This window comes from Xenopus laevis, chromosome 5S, assembly GCF_017654675.1.
Source record: "Xenopus laevis strain J_2021 chromosome 5S, Xenopus_laevis_v10.1, whole genome shotgun sequence".
In the NCBI taxonomy this organism is placed as follows: domain Eukaryota; kingdom Metazoa; phylum Chordata; class Amphibia; order Anura; family Pipidae; genus Xenopus; species Xenopus laevis.
In genome coordinates this window covers 65,722,720-65,730,709 of record NC_054380.1, presented here as the reverse complement: position 1 = coordinate 65,730,709, position 7,990 = coordinate 65,722,720, and the positions used below count along the sequence as shown (strand labels likewise).

General features: G+C 37.3%; 1 long non-coding RNA gene across 1 annotated transcript; it reads right to left on the bottom strand.

The window, feature by feature from the left end:
• Window positions 1-4,654: 4,654 nt before the first annotated feature.
• Window positions 4,655-7,481, bottom strand: LOC108717557. Its single transcript, XR_001935860.2, has 2 exons — window positions 6,724-7,481; window positions 4,655-5,380 (listed from the first exon to the last, which is right to left on the bottom strand). It is a non-coding gene; the product is annotated as an uncharacterized LOC108717557 (long non-coding RNA).
• Window positions 7,482-7,990: the final 509 nt, after the last annotated feature.

Sequence of the window (7,990 nt, the reverse complement as noted above, 5' to 3'; positions counted from 1 at the left end):
CTGCTGACTGCTGGCACAAACAGGTACAGATCATCTGGGGCAATAATCTGGCTGCTGTTGGCTTCTAGCCTGGCACATATTTAAGGGGCAATATTTTGCTGGCTGGCACAGATATGGGGCATTATTTGGCTGCTGGCTGGAACTGGTATTAATTTGGGGGTAATATTTGGCTGCTGGCTGGCGCAGGTATTAATTTGGGGGCAACATTTGGCTGTTGGCTGGCACAGGTATTAATTTGGGGGGCAAAATTTGGCTGCTGGCTGGCACAGGTATTAATTTGGGGGCAATATTTGGCTGCTGGCTGTTATAGATATGGGGCAATATATTGGCTGTTGGATGGCACAGGTACTAATTTGGGGGCAATATTTGGCTGTTGGCTGGGACAGGTATTAATTTGGGGGCAATATTTGGCTGCTGGCTGGCACAAGTATTAATTTGGGGGCAATATTTGGCTGCTGGCTGGCACAGGTATTAATTTGGGGGCAATATTTTTCTGTTGGCTGGCACAGCGGTATTAATTTGGGGGCAATATTTGGCTGCTGGCTGTCACAGGTACTAATTTGGGGGCAATATTTGGCTGTTGGCTGGTACAGATATGGGCAATATTTTGGCTGTTGGCTGGCACAGGTACTAATTTGGGGGCAATATTTGGGTGCTGCTGGCACAGATACTAGGCTACCTCAAAAAATGGGCATGCTGGCAATGGAAGAGCTACCTCATGGCTAAGGAGGTTTCAGCTTAAACATATATTGCACTTTTCTCATAGGAGTTGTGTCAAAAGTAAAATGTTGTGGGCATATCAGTATTGATGTTAAGTGAAACCTTCATTTGCACTTTGTTTGATAGGATAAAATGACCCTACTGTTTTGTTTTTCTGTCATTTCTTAGTGTACCTTATTTTTGTTTGTTAATATTACATATTAATACAAAGCGCAAGTTTCATTCATGAATTTGTTGTAAGCTTTCTTTATTAAAAAAAAATAATGGTAAGGTGGGAAATGGTAATGCGGGGGGGGGGGGGTGGCGCTGATTGAAGCCCTTGCCTAGGGTGCCAAACTACCTTGGTCCGGCCCTGAATCTGGGATCTAATTATTCAGAAAAAGCAGTATAATTAGATCAGGGCAATTTAACCACACACTTAAGTTGCAAATAATACATAAATCCAACTGTAAATCGACTGTAAAGAAGAACTAAACCCTAAAATGTAATATGGCAAGAAATACCATTTCTATATACTGAACTTACTGCACAAGTTCAACATCCCATTAACAGTAATAATTAAGGCCTTCAACGTTGTGCACAGGCGCTCTCCTTCTTGCATTCTCTTAGAGTGCCAGTGGCACTGCACGTGCTTAGTGGGCTCTGGGCAGCTGTTGAAAAGCTAAGCTTAGGGGCTGTCACAAACAGGGCCGGAACTAGGGGTAGGCATAGTAGGCACGTGCCTAGGGCACAAAGCTGGGAGGGCGCCAGGCACGTACCTCCTCTGTCGCCTACCCCAAGTCCGGTTCCCTTCTCTTGCCAACTTTTCGCGCTTTGTGCGCTTCTGCGCATGCGCAAATTCGCGCATGCGCAGACGAGTGCAAATGCGCGCACGTGCACACTATACAGGCGCCGTGAGTGCCGGGCCTGCCTAGGGCGCCTGCCCAGCGTGGCACGGCACTGGTCACAAATCATCAAGCGAAAATGTGGTTTTATCTATTTACCTAGAAGCTGATGCTGTAGGGCTGATTATTGCACTGTGATACAAATGCACTGATATCTAAGCTCCCATCATGAAAATCTGAATTAATTACTAACTCGAATGATGACTATTGCATGTGTGTAAGGCCACATTGTTTAATGTTAAATGAAAAATAACAGTCATATCATAGACTCTGCAAAAAAAAGAATGAGTTACAGTAGATTGATAGTATGCAGAAGCCAAAATGATCAGAGATGTAAAAGAAAAATGTATGTTTTTTCCATCTGATTAAAAAGCAAATGCTGACAGCATTTCAGTACAACCAAATAAAATGTATTTGTCTCGTTTTTAATGGTAATATTGTTAAAATTATTCTCATAAAATAATTACGAGTTATTGCAAAAAGTCTCATATCCTGGCAAAGTCACAGCAACAGAGCACCAAACCCCATAAGCTAAATACAAACTAGAATTCTATGCTTTCTGGTCCTGTGAGAAATGAAGTGGAGTCATCGGAATATTTATAAACAATAATTGTTATATTGTTGTTAATATCAATGACTAAGACACCACAGACGTTCCAGAATTCCCACTACTGATACCTACTGGAGGATGGAGTGTGTGTTTCAGGGTAACCTTCACTAATACATCAGAGTAGTCTCATACTTATTACCGCCTATGTCAATTAGTTAAATAGATTGGACAATGATTCCAAAAAAGGTAAAAAAATAAGAAAAAAAATCTGTTCTACATATACATTGTGGGGCACATTTACGAGTGAAGGATTCGAATTAAAAAAACTTCGAATTTTGAAGTGTTTTTTTGGCTACTTCGACCATCGAATGGGCTAGTTCGACCTTCGACTACTACTTCGACTTCGAATCGAACGATTCGAACTAAAAATCGTTCGACTATTCGACCATTCGTTAATCGAAGTACTGTCTCTTTAAGAAAAACTTCGACCCCCTAGTTCGGCAGCTAAAAGCTACCGAACTCAATGTTAGCCTATGGGGAAGGTCCCCATAGGCTTGCCTGTGTTTTTTTGATCGAAGGATATTCCTTCGATCGTTGGATTAAAATCCTTCGAATCGTTCGATTCGAAGGATTTTATCGTTCGATCGAAGGAATAATCCTTCGATCGCACGATCGTACGATTAGCGCTAAATCGTTCGACTTCGATATTCGAAGTCGAACGATTTTAGTTCCTGGTCGAATATCGAGGGTTAATTAACCCTCCATATTCGACCCTTAGTAAATCTGCCCCTGTGTGTATATACATGTATTGCCCATTGTCCCTACCACAAAATAGGGGCACCTTCCTAACTTCCTAAATGTAACCTTTTCATTATGCATTATTGTCTTCTAAACAATAGAATTCTAAACTGATTTATACACTGTCTCCAGGTTTTATGCATAGATTATATATAAAGGATTGTGCCAGATGAGTGGCAGTAAATTACATTAATGCCCAACATCTGCTTTACTATTACTGCCATTGGCCTCAATCACCTCACCCCTGCTTTAACAATCCTGAGTTCTTTTATCAGGAGATCATAGTAACAGTAAGTAAGGTTGAAAAAAGACACCCGTCCATCAAGTTCAACCTTTTAGTTTTTTTAATCTGCCTAACCGCCAGTTGATACAGAGGAAGGCAAAAAACCCATCTGAAGCCTCTCCAATTTGCCTCAGAGGCGGAAAAATTCCTTCCTGACTCCAAAATGGAAATCGGACTAGTGCCTGGATCAACTTGTACTATGATCTTCCATAACCCTGTATTCCCTCACTTGCTAAAAAGCCATCCAACCCCTTCTTAAAGCTATCTAATATATCAGCCTGTACAACTGATTCAGGGAGAGAATTCCGCATCTTCACAGCTCTTACTGTAAAAAACCCCTTCTGAATATTTAGGCGGAACCTCTTTTCTTCTAATCGGAATGGGTGACCTTGTGTCGGCTGGAAAGACCTACTGGTAAATAAAGCATTAGAGATTATTATATGATCACCTTATATATTTATACATAGTTATCACATCTCCCCTTAAGCGCCTCTTCTCCAGCGTGAGCATCCCCAATTTGGCCAGTCTTTCCTCATAGCTAAGATTTTCAATACCTTTTACCAGCTTAGTTGCCCTTCTCTGTACCCTCTCTAATACAATAATGTCCTGTTTGAGTGATGGAGACCAAAACTGTACGGCATATTCTAGATGGGGCCTTACAAGTGCTCTATACAGTGGAAGAATGACCCCCTCCTCCCGTGACTCTATGCCCCTTTTAATACAGCTCAAGACCTTATTTGCCCTTGATGCTGCTGACTGGCATTGCTTGCTAAAGCCAAGTTTATCATCTACAAGGACTCCAAGGTCATTTCCATAATGGATTTGCCTAGTGCAGGCCCATTAAGGGTATAAGTGGCTTGGATATTCTTACATCCCAGGTGCATGACTTTACATTTATCAACATTGAATCTCGAATGCCACTTAGCCGCCCAGATTGCCAGTTTGCCAAGATCGTGTTGCAATGTCACATCCATTCCCTATACATACTGTAGCTTTTGGATCCCTTTCGATCATAACCTGTGTTTCCATGTAAGGTGACAAAGTTCTAATGCAATAATAAGACTTGTGTGTTATTAGATTAACAGATCTGAATGGCTGTGCATGTTTAAGCTATTAAATGCATTTAAAAAGTAACATATACACAAAAATACATCTTTTTGAACTGGGTGGGGAAGCTCTCCAAAAAAAAGTTAAAGAAATAAAATATATGCAGTACTTAAACTTCATAGAAAAGACACATATGGAATATGCTACATTTGAAATACATAAATAGCATTTTCAATTTCTGGTGTTATGGAAAATTAATTGAACAAAAAGGTTATAGTTACTTTTGAATTTTAAATATAAGTTTACAGTGTTGACACAAATAATCCTAATAAACTCCAATAGATGGTTGAAAACTCAAATGAAAAAATATAATCAAAGTTTATTTCTAATTTATTGAAAGGGTATCATTTTACACTTATTAGCATTAAATTAACCTACTTTCACTGTTATACATCATGTAAATGATTTAAGCAAGAGTAAACAATATCCAGGTATCTTTTTTTTAACAGTCTTGATTAACCGACGTGTACTAATTCACATGTGTTGTCTAGTGCATTATTTATCTCTTGTATCCTGGATTTGATTTCACTTTGGGATATTGTCTCATCTGGTTCCATTTAAGAGATATGACTTTTTCTGGAGGTGATACTAGAGCTTGTCACTGGCAGATTCCTGCTGTAAACGAGAGCGCTGCCACATCATTCAGCCTTTGGCTTGTGGGTTTGTCAGTGAGAGCTTCTCAGTCATGATGGTGTAAGCAGTCTAGGCTGGGGGACATGGTCATTTAGCAGAAGGGCTGGTCTATGTTCCTCCACGCAGTTCTTAATGATTATGCCAGATCAATGACACAAGAGCAGGAAATGGAGTAATGCCAGAGTTGCATATAACCATAGTCTCTCAACAATATATAGTTAAAAGAGAAACTGTTGCAAAGCCAAGGAAAATAGTAGGGGCTGCATACACAGAACTCGCATATGATTTGGTGGTAATGATGGTAGTGTTAGCTGTGTTTGTGCTAAGTGAGAGGCTGGTGGAATTACCATTTGGTGTAGTATTGTTCAAGGTAATAGCAGCTACAGTAGTGTTGTCACTGACCACCTGAAATCAAGAAAACAATAACATAAATATTATAACATTATGGCCACATTCCCTTTAAGCTAAGGGCATGCTACATCCACTGTATCATACCCCTATATTTACAACTCCACATATATATCTACGGTATATATCTACGGTATATATATATATATATATATATATATATATATATATATATATATATATATATATATATATATATATATAGCATACAACAGGAGCAAGCAAAATACTATGTAGAGGAGGTTTATATTTTCGAAAAGGCAATAAATAAATAAATACATTTAAAAAATATATATATATATTTATATATATTTATTATATTATCACAGAGATAATTATAAGTGAATTCACATATTCGCGAGTGCCTCCAGTGGCGATGTTGGATGTGACTATATATACTGTTGGATGTGACTATATATATATATATATATAGACAAAGTTCATCGGCACTCACCATTCAATTAGCCAAATTGTCAAAATAACCAAAATATCAATAGCAGTCCATGAAAGCACTCACGGCCACGATCATCAAACGTATATCAAAGAGTTTTTATTGGTGCATGGTGTATCAAGGCTTGATACGGCTTGAGCCGAAATGCGTTGATACACCATGCACCAATAAAAACTTTTTGATATACGTTTGATGATTGTGGCCGTAAGTGCTTTCATGGACTGATATATATATATATATATATATATATATATATATATATATATATATATATATATATATATAACCAGCATAGAAGATCCGCAGACTAGTCTCGCATACTATAAAAACGTTTTTTATATTTATATAAGACCTGTGAGTGCGGATGCTCTATGCTGGTTACATATCGAATTTTTGATACTGCACCCAGGCAACTTAAACTTTTATTCGTGAGTGCTGGCTATCTTGTGGATTATATATATATATATATATATATATATATATATATATATATATATATATATATATATATATATATATATATATATATATATATACACACACACACACAATTCTGGTAAAAGCCCTCTCTGAGCTGATCCAAAGGCAGGCAAAACTGAACAAATGAACTAATGCCTTATTATTGCATTGTTCTATAATGCTTCCTCTGCCTGCAAAGTGTAATAGTACTGTTCACAGATACCTCATTCCAATTAGCCATTATTAGAAAGTGAAGTAGACATTAAAAAAACAAAGAAGAAAACAAACGAAATACGACAAATTAAACTGATTTTTAATGTCAAGGCTGATTATACATTTTATTTTTATAGGCAAATCTGAAATTTGATCCTAAATTTAAAACAAGTAAAACAAGAGTTTGTTAAAATGACAATATAAATACAAAGCTTACCTGATTGGGTAAAAAGATAGCCAGTATGGTGAGTCCTAAGCACAGTACAATAATTTTACTCATCTTGCTCCAAGCGAGTGCTGCACTTTCCCTGAATAATGTAACAGGCAGTAATGCTGCAAGCTCCCTCCCTGAGTAACAAAGGATGAGAAGCACACAGTGACTTTCAGTATATTTAGGATGGATGAATGAATATGCTTTGGATGTCTGTGCTGCTTTAATACCCAGGATGACGTGAAAGTCCCCTCCTTCTCCTGCCTGCCTATTTTCAGCAACTTCAATTTCTCCTTTTTTTTTACATAGTCAGTGCTTTAAAACAATGTCACCTCCCTTCTTTTGATAATTTCTCCTTTTTTTTGGTTATGGTCTAAATCTTTTCCCTTTCACATTAAAACTCATACAAATTTATAAAGCTCCAAATGTGCAGAATAAACATGCTGATTTTACTGGGAATGCTTTAGAATGCATTATGCACACACACTGCATTTTATTGCCAGCAGTGCAGCAAAAACACTTTTTTTTCTCACATTGAGAAAATACAGTTTCAATTTCCCTCAGCAGTAGCATGCCTCCATTTAACTATTCACTTGTTAGTCCATAGTAATTTTGGGAGCAGCATAGAGAAAGAGGTGGTACAATTCCAGGTATTATTATAGGTTCTCTCTATAAAGCTTTACAGTGAAAAGTAAAGTGCCAGGCTTTTGTATCACTAGTTTAATTCATGGATACATGGATGACACAGAAAGCAAGCAAAGATATTTATTTTTATTAAATAAATGGCACAACAAATGGTGAGATAAATATAATTTAAAAAAAAAAAATTTAAAAAAAAAAAATATATATACAGTATATCTATCTATATATATATATATATATATATATATATATATATACACACAGTATATGTATATATTGGGTTACATGAGCAAGCTAAGTGCAACAATAGAGTTTTGTATTTTCAGACAATAATGTTTTTTCATAATTTAATTCAAATATCAAAACTGTAGCAAATAAAAATGTATGAATACATAATATGAATATCTCTGAGTGCACTGGCGAAGCTTGGTTTATACTTGAGATGCTTGGAGTTATTTTTAAGGGGACATGGCACACAAATTCTCAGTACCACGCCCAACTGGCACCAGTTCACCAGTTCAGGAACTTACCCACAGAACATCACAGTGAAGCCTTTCACAGAGTTCCCTTCACTTGAGCATTATGGCTTTATACCTTATTCCTGTTGGATGGTTTCGTTTTGGCCAAAACC